Source organism: Cannabis sativa, chromosome X (assembly GCF_029168945.1).
Source record: "Cannabis sativa cultivar Pink pepper isolate KNU-18-1 chromosome X, ASM2916894v1, whole genome shotgun sequence".
Lineage (NCBI taxonomy): Eukaryota > Viridiplantae > Streptophyta > Magnoliopsida > Rosales > Cannabaceae > Cannabis > Cannabis sativa.
In genome coordinates, this window is record NC_083610.1 from 73,192,422 (window position 1) to 73,204,421 (window position 12,000).

Below are 12,000 nucleotides of genomic sequence, written 5' to 3' on the forward strand. Positions count from 1 at the left end.
CTCCATCATCAGAGACATCTTCCATTTTCTTCTTATCAGCAGCTACCTTTACAGAATGCGAAGGAGAAATTGAAGAACGAGTTTTAACCATTTTTTAGGTTTACAGATGATAATAACAAGGCAATAAACGAAAATGATGCACTCAAACTCTCTTGCTAACACGAAAATAAACCACCCCAAGAGGATGAAACCCTAACCCATATACTCTGTATAAAACGAAAACAGAGATACGAAAACTCAAAATGAATATTTATAAAACAAACTTTACCTATTTATACAAACACTTAAAAAACCATAAAAATGGTAAAATACAATATAAAAATAAAAAAAAAATAATGATTACAATCCTCTAAAACCGTCCATAATTTGAATTACACATGCAAAAAAAAGTGGCGCGTGAACAGTTGAACACTGCAAACTGGAAGACGTGCAGGACGTGATGTGATGACGTCATCACACATCACACGTCCCATTCAGTTTTTTTAAAAAAAAAAATGAATTAATTTGATAACGGTATAAAAAACGGTACATTTTGATATATAAATGACAGCACCATATTTTTGTAAAAAGAATGGAATTAAAGTACTGGAATGTAAATTTTCCTAAAAAATATTACAACACGATACACAACAAAACATAATAAAAAAAGGGATTTTTTCAAAAATATACGTTAAATACAAAGTAATTAAAAAAATAACTTAATAAATCTCAATTACAATAATATCTTGCCACGTCATTAAAAAATACCTTAATTTGAAAATAATATACCTGAAATGAAACTAATCCCGTAATCCTTTTTTTTTTTTTTTAAATTTTTCTGCGTTTTAAAAGTAACCTTTTGGTTGCTTATGATGTTGATAATAAACCAACAGGTAACTTTTTCGCAAAAAAAAATATATATATTTTTATATTATATAATTTGAGATACATTTTAGTTACCTCTAAAATATAGATGTATACACTTTAATAGTCAATTAATTATTTAGGTTAATATACTTGAGTAACTTTTAAGTTTATTTTCGAAAATAATAAGTTGTCATTCAGTAAGCTACTATTTTAGTAAATTTTATTTTTTAAAAAATATATATTATAAATATTTAAGTCACTCATATTTTTAAAATATAAATTAATATATACATTATGATTAGTTAAATAAAGAATGAAGTTACAAATAACTTTTAAATCATTACAAATACAATATTTTTTTAGACTAATAGCAATTAATTACTTTTGATAAAATCATCAATTGTAAAATAAAAAGATGATGATCATACCAAATATTCTATAATGAGATATGCATATACTCATATATGTCACATAAACTTATTAGTTTATTTTGGCGTATTGAAACAAATTTCCATTCTTTGTTTACATTTTTCATATAGTCTACTATCGTATATGTTAATAAATCTATTGGTTTATTTTAGCATTTTGAAACAAACTTTTATTTTTCTTTTCATATATTGGAACAACAATTTATTTTTTGTTTCAAACACAATGTGTGCCTATAAAATAACAAATTAATTAGTCTATTTTTTTAGGTCGAGACATCAAATCTAGTTGTATACAAAATACATGACTATAACATGTCTTACACAGTAAACCTGGATAACAATCTATACACTTGTTAAAGATTTGAATATGATAAAATATCTTGCTCACATAAAATGCATTGCTCATAAGTTTATTTGTCATATATCCCAAATAAACTTATTAGTTTATTTTGATATATTAAAACAAATTTTTATTATTTGTTTACATAGCAGCCTTTTCGTATAGTCTACCATCGTATATACTAATAAATCTATTAGTTTATTTTGGCATATTACAATAATTTTTATGTTTCTTTTTGTATATTGGAACTACAATTCATTTTATTTCATATAGCCTATCATTATATATGTCAATAAACCTACTAATTTTTGTTTGTGGGAACAGCATTTTTTTTTTTTCAATACATAGTAAACTATAATAAAATAGAATGATATACGCCAATAAACCTATTAATTTATTTTTCGTATATTGGAACAATAATTTATGTTTTTGTTTCAAACACAACCTATCATTATGTATGCCTATTAAATAACAAACTAATTAGTCTATTTTTTTAAGTCAAGACATCAAATCTAGTTGTATACAAAGTACATGACTGTAATATGTCTTACATAGTAAACTTGGATAACAATATATACACTTGTTAGAGATTTGAATATGATAAAATGTCTTGTTCATAAGTTTATTTGGTATATATGTCTATACTCATATATGCCAAATAAACTTATTAGTTTATTTGCATATTGAAACAAAAATAAAACATGATGATTTTTATCAAACTAAGAATAAAAAAAATGAGTTCTTCATAAATAAATTAACAAACAAGTTATCCATGTGTATAAAATTTATATTTTTGATTTTTTTAAACTGAAAACTAAATGATATATAACATGCATTTTACATAGAGAAATTTTTATATTTATGACGGAATCCGATTCAGAATATCCCTCCCACTCCTAACATGTATATATATATTTTTTGGTAATCTAAATTAGTGTAGAAACTAATTAGTTATCATAGTATACTATAATATAATTAACTAAATTCTAAAACAAATATTAATTAAGATTAAAAAAACAACAGTAACTAATTAGTATATGATTGGTATCATGAGCAATCTAATAATTTTTTTTTATTTTAGAAATAGCAAAAAATATATGCTTTCCATATTTTAAAATGTCCACATTGAAAAGTAGATTACAATAATATATTTTTTAAGCTCAACCGAGTTATGATGTGGCCATGAATTCTTTTTAAAGTTAAAGATAAAAGAGAAAAGAAAAAGAGAGAAAGATAAAAAAAAAAATAACAAGAAGATCGAGTAAATTAGGTATTCTTATAAACTATAAAATAAATAAGTAAATAAATAAATGAAAATAATGTTTTTCTCTCACTTCAAATAACTGAACAAATTTTAAAAAAGCAAAACGATAATAGTATGAAATATATCTCATCAGTTAATGTCATATATATACTTAAAGTAAAATAATTAATGTGTGAACGGTATTGGAAAACGTTAATATTTTTATATTAATTTGGATCACAATATTTATGTAAATAAATCAATATTAATGTGCTTGGATGTAAATTTCCCAAGAAAATAATTACAAAAAGGCTCCTTAATAAGATTTGTCTATAAAAATTATCCCTTAAAGCAACATCCAATCAAACCCTAGTACCATGTCCAAAATAATTATAATCATTTCTAAGAATCAATAAAAATTCAAAAGCTATTTTCTCAAATCTCGCCACTCACAAAAACATAAACACTTAAACTTGGTAGCTTTTTTAAGCAAATATGTGCTAACAACCATCTTACCACAAAGTTTGGCATGTGCAATTTGTAACTCTAAAAAAATTCTAAGTAACAAAGATAGCAAAAATTGGCTTGAAAATAACATTTTACAAGAATAAATGAGTAATTTTTGAAAATTTTGACCATGAAAATATTAATATGACAAAAATTAAGAAACATGCTTGAATATGCTCACCACCCTCAACTAAAATAAGACAGTGTCCTCAATGTCTAAAGATATAAAAATTAAAAGAATAGGGAAAGAGAACACCTGAAGAGCAAGCAACCATGGATAGCAGCGATATTGATCCTCTAAAAACATAAAAACTGAAAGAAAAAAAAATGATAACAAATAACAAAATAAGATGACAAAGATAAAAGGAAAAAGAGAACAAACCTGTGTACAAGATCGGGAAAGCACTACTCAAGGCTGGTAAACTGGAGCCACGAGGATATCCTCGACAGGCTGGGGCACCCTCTCTATGTAGTGTTTCAGTCTTTGGCCATTCACTTTGAATTTTCTCCCATCGGTTGGGTCTTCGACCTCAACAACACCATGGGGGAAGACAGTTTTTACAATATACGGCCCAATCCACCGGGATCTCAGCTTCCCAGGGTGGAGATGCAAGCGAGTGTCATAAAGATGCACTCGCTGATTTGGCTCAAATTCTTTCCTCAAGATCTGCTTGTCATGAGCCGCTTTTAATTTAGCCTTGTAGATCCTTGAGTTGTCATAAGCATCATTGCGCAACTCCTAAATTTCTGACAACTGAAGCTTACGATTAAGGCCTGCCGCGTTGAGATCAGAATTTAGGCTTTTTACAGCCCAGTATGCTTTATGTTCCAGTTCAACAGGGAGATGGCAGGCCTTGCCATAGACTAGTCTGTAAGGAGACATGCCTAGCTGAGTTTTGTAAGCAGTGCGGTAGGCCCAGAGAGCATCGAGAAGTCGGGAGGACCAATCTTTGCGGTCAGGGTTAACCGTCTTTTCTAAAATTTGCTTAATTTCACGATTAGCTAACTCAGCTTGGCCATTTGTCTGTGGGTGATAAGGCAGTGCAACCTTGTGAAGTACACCATACTTTTGCATCAAATGCTCAAAAGAGTGGTTGCAGAAATGGGTGCCTTGGTCACTGATGATAGCTCGTGGTGTGCCAAAACGAGATAACACATTTTCTTTTAAGAATTTCACAACAGTTGTGTTATCTGCATTTCGACATGGCACGTCTTCAACCCACTTGGAGACATAGTCTATGGCAAGGAGAATGTAAAGGTAGCCAGAAGAAGGTGGGAACGGTCCCATAAAATTCATTCCCCAACAGTCGAATATTTCTATTATGAGCATTGGGTTCAATGGCATCATGTGTCGGCGGGATAGCGCACCTAGTTTCTGGCACCTTTCACAAGATCGACAGAAATTGTTAGTGTCTTTGAACAAAGTGGGCCAGTATAGACCACACTGTAAGATTTTTGCAGCAGTCTTTTTCATAGAAAAATGACCACCACATGCTTCGTTGTGGCAAAAGTTCAAGACACTAAAAAATTCATCATCTGGAATGCAACGTCTCATAATTTGGTCGGGGCAGTACTTGAAAAGATATGAATCATCCCAGTAAAAGTTACGGACCTCGACCAAAAATTTACGTTTATCTTGTGCATTCCAGAAAGCAGGAAGCTCACCAATCACTAAGTAATTAACAATATGAGCGTACCATGGTAACTTAGTGATGGTGTAGAGATGTTCATCAGGGAAGTCATCTCGGATAGCAGGGCCATCAGCGGAATCAGAAAACTCTAGACGAGATAGGTGGTCCGCTACCACATTTTCAACTCCTTTCTTATCCTTGATGGTCAAGTCAAATTCCTGTAACAGAAGGATCCACCTAATTAAGCATGCCTTAGCATCCTTTTTGGAAAGGAGGTACTTAAGGGCAGAGTGGTCGGTGAAGACCGTGATAGGGGAACCGATCAGGTAGGAACGAAACTTGTCAAGTGCGAATACTACGGCAAGCAACTCTTTCTCAGTAGTAGAATAGTTCATTTGAGCACTATTAAGAGTTCTACTTGCATAGTATAGTGGTAAGTATTCCCGCCTGTCACGCGAGTGACCCGGGTTCGTTCCCCGGCAACGGCGCCAAAAATTGATGTCGCCCAATTAGTTACACTGCGGTCGCGGTAGTAAACGGGCTATATGTCGTATCCACAGGGAGGAAAAATACACTCAAAAGGACAGTTAGTCATTTTACGAGAATAAAATATGAACCTTGAATGTGATGAGAATATTGAGAAAATGTTTTTTAAAAATTAAACAAGTAATTAAAACGAGAAGTGATCAGAAAATGATTATGGAAGACACAAGCTTTGTACATGCAATTATATTTTCCTAATAAAATTGATTCTTTAACCTCAACTATAATTCTACACCATTAATTATAGTTGGAAAGTGTGTATGATTAAGCTTACTATAAAAATATGTTCCCTAATTAAATTAATACTACTTCTAAAAATACTATCATATTATATAATTTAAATCGACAAAATACCACCGGCAGAATGCAGTAAAAATCATATAATATAATAAATACTCTAATAATTAATAGTCTAACTTACATAAGAAAAGCATGACTGAACTTATATAAAAGGTACTATTAAATTTAAAGTGTAATTAAGAAGAAGATAAATTTAATATAACAAATGTGAAAATGAAGAACAAAGAGAATCAATATATTAGAAGAATAAAAATTGCATGAACTTACACTTGAGTCTTGCCAAAGAAATTAGCCTAGAAAAGGCATTGTCTTTACACCAAAATTAATAAAACAAAATAAAGAAGAAAGAAAGAAAAGACACAATTTTGGTATAATAACTCTAGGTAAAATCTGATGCTTTTGCTCTCCTAACTAGTCCTATTTATAAAGTTAAAATGCTCCCCAAAATTGATATTTTCGTGTACAGTATAATGGGGAAAGTGGCACAAAATTCTGAGAGAAAATAGCTATAATGAACAATTTTCAATCAGCACTAGGAGACAAAAGGCAACATGGGGGATACGTGGCTTTGTTGGAGAGACCTGTGCGTTAGAATTGTTGGGGAAGTGGCTTGTGCGCATCAGTGATGGGGAGTGGTCCCACGTACTTGGTTTAGGCCTTAGATGAGAGTGGTTGATATTGGTTGATTGGTAAGAGAAAATTTGGAGTGGTGCTTGGGCTTGGACTCACATGAACAATATTTTTCCAACAAATATTATTGATGATGACATGAAGAGAAGGCCTTGATTAGGTCATGTATTGGACTTCTTCCTTGATCTCATTCATTTATAATTTTATCACCTCATAAAATTTCTGGAAAAATAACACAAAATGAATATAAATTAAATATTTCCAATTAAAATAAATTTACCATAAAAACTAAAGAATATTTAATTTATATTAATTATATATGTATAAATAAAGGCTTAAAATGTACCAATATGAGTCTTAATCACAACCCCCAACTAGCTTATTGCTAGTCTCTAGCAATTAAAGCGAAAATAATGTCAACATGATATTTTTATAGGTCAAAAATTCTAAAAAGAATGGCACAAATATTCAAGCAAAATGTTAGTAACAAGCCAATAAAAACTTTTCAGAACTACCTTGAATAAATCTAGAGTTGTGAGTGTGTGCACCAAACCTGAGGCTTCTTACCACAAACCATAGCACATAAATACTTTCGAAAAATATACCAAGTAAAAGTCTCAACTCCATTTGCCTCACAGGTATTGAAAATATTTATTCATGGCTAAAGATTTCACTCATGGAGTTGGAAATTGAAAAGTGAGCACTCGAAAAGGATTAACTTAGGACAAACATTTGAATAAATATTGAAACGAAGATAGATTATGAATTATTTGGACAAACCACCATAAGAGTACCACAAACCAGCTTTTCAGGATTTTTAAACAAAAATAGACAATCTTTTACATTTATTCTAAGAGCCAAAACAAATAAAAAAAATGAAATACTACAAACTTTTTTTTTCTTTTCTATTTTTTTTCAAACAAGAGGCAACATGTTAGACAAATGGATAGAAATGTTGCTCTTGCAATTTTTTTTCTTGTTTTTTTTTTTAACAAGAGGCAACATGTTGGATATAATGATGGAAATGTTGCTCTTGTTTTTTTTTTTTTTGTTTTTTTTGTTTTTTTTTTGCACATAAAGAAAATAATTACAAAAAGGCTCCTTAATAAGATTTGTCTATAAAAATTATCCCTTAAAGCAACATCCAATCAAACCCTAGTACCATGTCCAAAATAATTATAATCATTTCTAAGAATCAATAAAAATTCAAAAGCTATTTTCTCAAATCTCGCCACTCACTAAAACATAAACACTTAAACTTGGTAGCTTTTCTAAGCAAATATGTGCTAACAACCATCTTACCACAAAGTTTGGCATGTGCAATTTGTAACTCTAAAAAAATTCTAAGTAACAAAGATAGCAAAAATTGGCTTGAAAATAACATTTTACAAGAATAAATGAGTAATTTTTGAAAATTTTGACTATGAAAATATTAATATGACAAAAATTAAGAAACATGCTTGAATATGCTCACCACCCCCAACTAAAATAAGACAGTGTCCTCAATGTCTAAAGATATAAAAATTAAAAGAATAGGGAAAGAGAACACCTGGAGAGCAAGCAACCATGGATAGCAGCGATATTGATCCTCTAAAAACATAAAAACTGAAAGAAAAAAATGATAACAAATAACAAAATAAGATGACAAAGATAAAAGGAAAAAGAGAACAAACCTGTGTACAAGATCGGGAAAGCACTACTCAAGGCTGGTAAACCGGAGCCACGAGGATATCCTCGACAGGCTGGGGCACCCTCTCTATGTAGTGTTTCAGTCTTTGGCCATTCACTTTGAATTTTCTCCCATCGGTTGGGTCTTCGACCTCAACAACACCATGGGGGAAGACAGTTTTTACAATATACGGCCCAATCCACCGGGATCTCAGCTTCCAGGGTGGAGATGCAAGCGAGTGTCATAAAGATGCACTCGCTGATTTGGCTCAAATTCTTTCCTCAAGATCTGCTTGTCATGAGCCGCTTTTAATTTAGCCTTGTAGATCCTTGAGTTGTCATAAGCATCATTGCGCAACTCCTCAACTTCTGACAACTGAAGCTTACGATTAAGGCCTGCCGCGTTGAGATCAGAATTTAGGCTTTTTACAGCCCAGCATGCTTTATGTTCCAGTTCAACAGGGAGATGGCAGGCCTTGCCATAGACTAGTCTGTAAGGAGACATGCCTAGCTGAGTTTTGTAAGCAGTGCGGTAGGCCCAGAGAGCATCGAGAAGTCGGGAGGACCAATCTTTGCGGTCAGGGTTAACCGTCTTTTCTAAAATTTGCTTAATTTCACGATTAGCTAACTCAGCTTGGCCATTTGTCTGTGGGTGATAAGGCAGTGCAACCTTGTGAAGTACACCATACTTTTGCATCAAATGCTCAAAAGAGTGGTTGCAGAAATGGGTGCCTTGGTCACTGATGATAGCTCGTGGTGTGCCAAAACGAGATAACACATTTTCTTTTAAGAATTTCACAACAGTTGTGTTATCTGCATTTCGACATGGCACGGCTTCAACCCACTTGGAGACATAGTCTATGGCGAGGAGAATGTAAAGGTAGCCAGAAGAAGGTGGGAACGGTCCCATAAAATCAATTCCCCAACAGTCGAATATTTCTATTATGAGCATTGGGTTCAATGGCATCATGTGTCGGCGGGATAGCGCACCTAGTTTCTGGTACCTTTCACAAGATCGACAGAAATTGTTAGTGTCTTTGAACAAAGTGGGCCAGTATAGACCACCGTAAGATTTTGCGGCGAGTCTTTTTCATAGAAAAATGACCACCACATGCTTCGTTGTGGCAAAAGTTCAAGACACTAAAAATTTCATCATCTGGAATGCAACGTCTCATAATTTGGTCGGGGCAGTACTTGAAAAGATATGGATCATCCCAGTAAAAGTTACGGACCTCGACCAAAAATTTACGTTTATCTTGTGCATTCCAGGAAGCAGGAAGCTCACCAATCACTAAGTGATTAACAATATGAGCGTACCATGGTAACTTAGTGATGGTGTAGAGATGTTCATCAGGGAAGTCATCTCGGATAGCAGGGCCATCAGCGGAATCAGAAAACTCTAGACGAGATAGGTGGTCCGCTACCACATTTTCAACTCCTTTCTTATCCTTGATGGTCAAGTCAAATTCCTGTAACAGAAGGATCCACCTAATTAAGCATGCCTTAGCATCCTTTTTGGAAAGGAGGTACTTAAGGGCAGAGTGGTCGGTGAAGACCGTGATAGGGGAACCGATCAGGTAGGAACGAAACTTGTCAAGTGCGAATACTACGGCAAGCAACTCTTTCTCAGTAGTAGAATAGTTCATTTGAGCACTATTAAGAGTTCTACTTGCATAGTATAGTGGTAAGTATTCCCGCCTGTCACGCGAGTGACCCGGGTTCGTTCCCCGGCAACGGCGCCAAAAATTGATGTCGCCCAATTAGTTACACTGCGGTCGCGGTAGTAAACGGGCTATATGTCGTATCCACAGGGAGGAAAAATACACTCAAAAGGACAGTTAGTCATTTTACGAGAATAAAATATGAACCTTGAATGTGATGAGAATATTGAGAAAATGTTTTTTAAAAATTAAACAAGTAATTAAAACGAGAAGTGATCAGAAAATGATTATGGAAGACACAAGCTTTGTACATGCAATTATATTTTCCTAATAAAATTGATTCTTTAACCTCAACTATAATTCTACACCATTAATTATAGTTGGAAAGTGTGTATGATTAAGCTTACTACAAAAATATGTTCCCTAATTAAATTAATACTACTTCTAAAAATACTATCATATTATATAATTTAAATCGACAAAATACCACCGGCAGAATGCAGTAAAAATCATATAATATAATAAACACTCTAATAATTAATAGTCTAACTTACATAAGAAAAGCATGACTGAACTTATATAAAAGGTACTATTAAATTTAAAGTGTAATTAAGAAGAAGATAAATTTAATATAACAAATGTGAAAATGAAGAACAAAGAGAATCAATATATTAGAAGAATAAAAATTGCATGAACTTACACTTGAGTCTTGCCAAAGAAATTAGCCTAGAAAAGGCATTGTCTTTACACCAAAATTAATAAAACAAAATAAAGAAGAAAGAAAGAAAAGACACAATTTTGGTATAATAACTCTAGGTAAAATCTGATGCTTTTGCTCTCCTAACTAGTCCTATTTATAAAGTTAAAATGCTCCCCAAAATTGATATTTTCGTGTACAGTATAATGGGGAAAGTGGCACAAAATTCTGAGAGAAAATAGCTATAATGAACAATTTTCAATCAGCACTAGGAGACAAAAGGCAACATGGGGGATACGTGGCTTTGTTGGAGAGACCTGTGCGTTAGAATTGTTGGGGAAGTGGCTTGTGCGCATCAGTGATGGGGAGTGGTCCCACGTACTTGGTTTAGGCCTTAGATGAGAGTGGTTGATATTGGTTGATTGGTAAGAGAAAATTTGGAGTGGTGCTTGGGCTTGGACTCACATGAACAATATTTTTCCAACAAATATTATTGATGATGACATGAAGAGAAGGCCTTGATTAGGTCATGTATTGGACTTCTTCCTTGATCTCATTCATTTATAATTTTATCACCTCATAAAATTTCTGGAAAAATAACACAAAATGAATATAAATTAAATATTTCCAATTAAAATAAATTTACCATAAAAACTAAAGAATATTTAATTTATATTAATTATATATGTATAAATAAAGGCTTAAAATGTACCAATATGAGTCTTAATCACAGCTTCACAAACCGCTCAAACACGGAATCTCTATGCGGCATCATAAACCCCTGGTTACCCACCACTGGCACAGGCACTGGTGGTAACACTTGCTCAACAGGGGCAGCCGGTGCCGGTTGCCTTAATCGATGCAACTCTTCCTCTTGACGAAGTATGATACCTCGCATTTCATGGAACATCTGCTGCCAGTCAGCAGGAGGATTAGCATTGCCAACCCCCGCATTATCCCCCGGATTCTGTGGAGGTGCAGGCGGTGCCGGTGGATTGGTTTGGTCTACACCATGCTCTACTTGCTCGCCCTGTGGTCTAGATAATTGCGGAGGGTCCATTTTTACAAGTACCCCTGTAACCAACAACCCTACCGAGTTAAGCACCAATACCACACTTATGCACTTATTACCTTAAACCCTAACTCAACTATTTACTTCATATAATTAAACACTTAACATATAGCATTTTAAGCATGGCATCATATATCACATGAATACTCTAGATGCTTACATACTTCCTAAAATGAAAAGCGGTAAATAATTGATCAAATAAGCAGTAAAGTATTTACTCTCAACACTTACTGCACCACGAGTCGAGCTTATCTCTGACGATGATTGTACATGTTCGGCCGGTCTACAGGAAGTTTAAAAACCTTGGCGCTCTGATACCAAACTATAACGTCCTAAGATTTCGGCACGCTACCCAATATGATTAAGAAACCCTAATCCCCTAAACGAGATTGGTTTTAAAATAAGCGCGGAAATTAAAACTTTAAACGAAAACG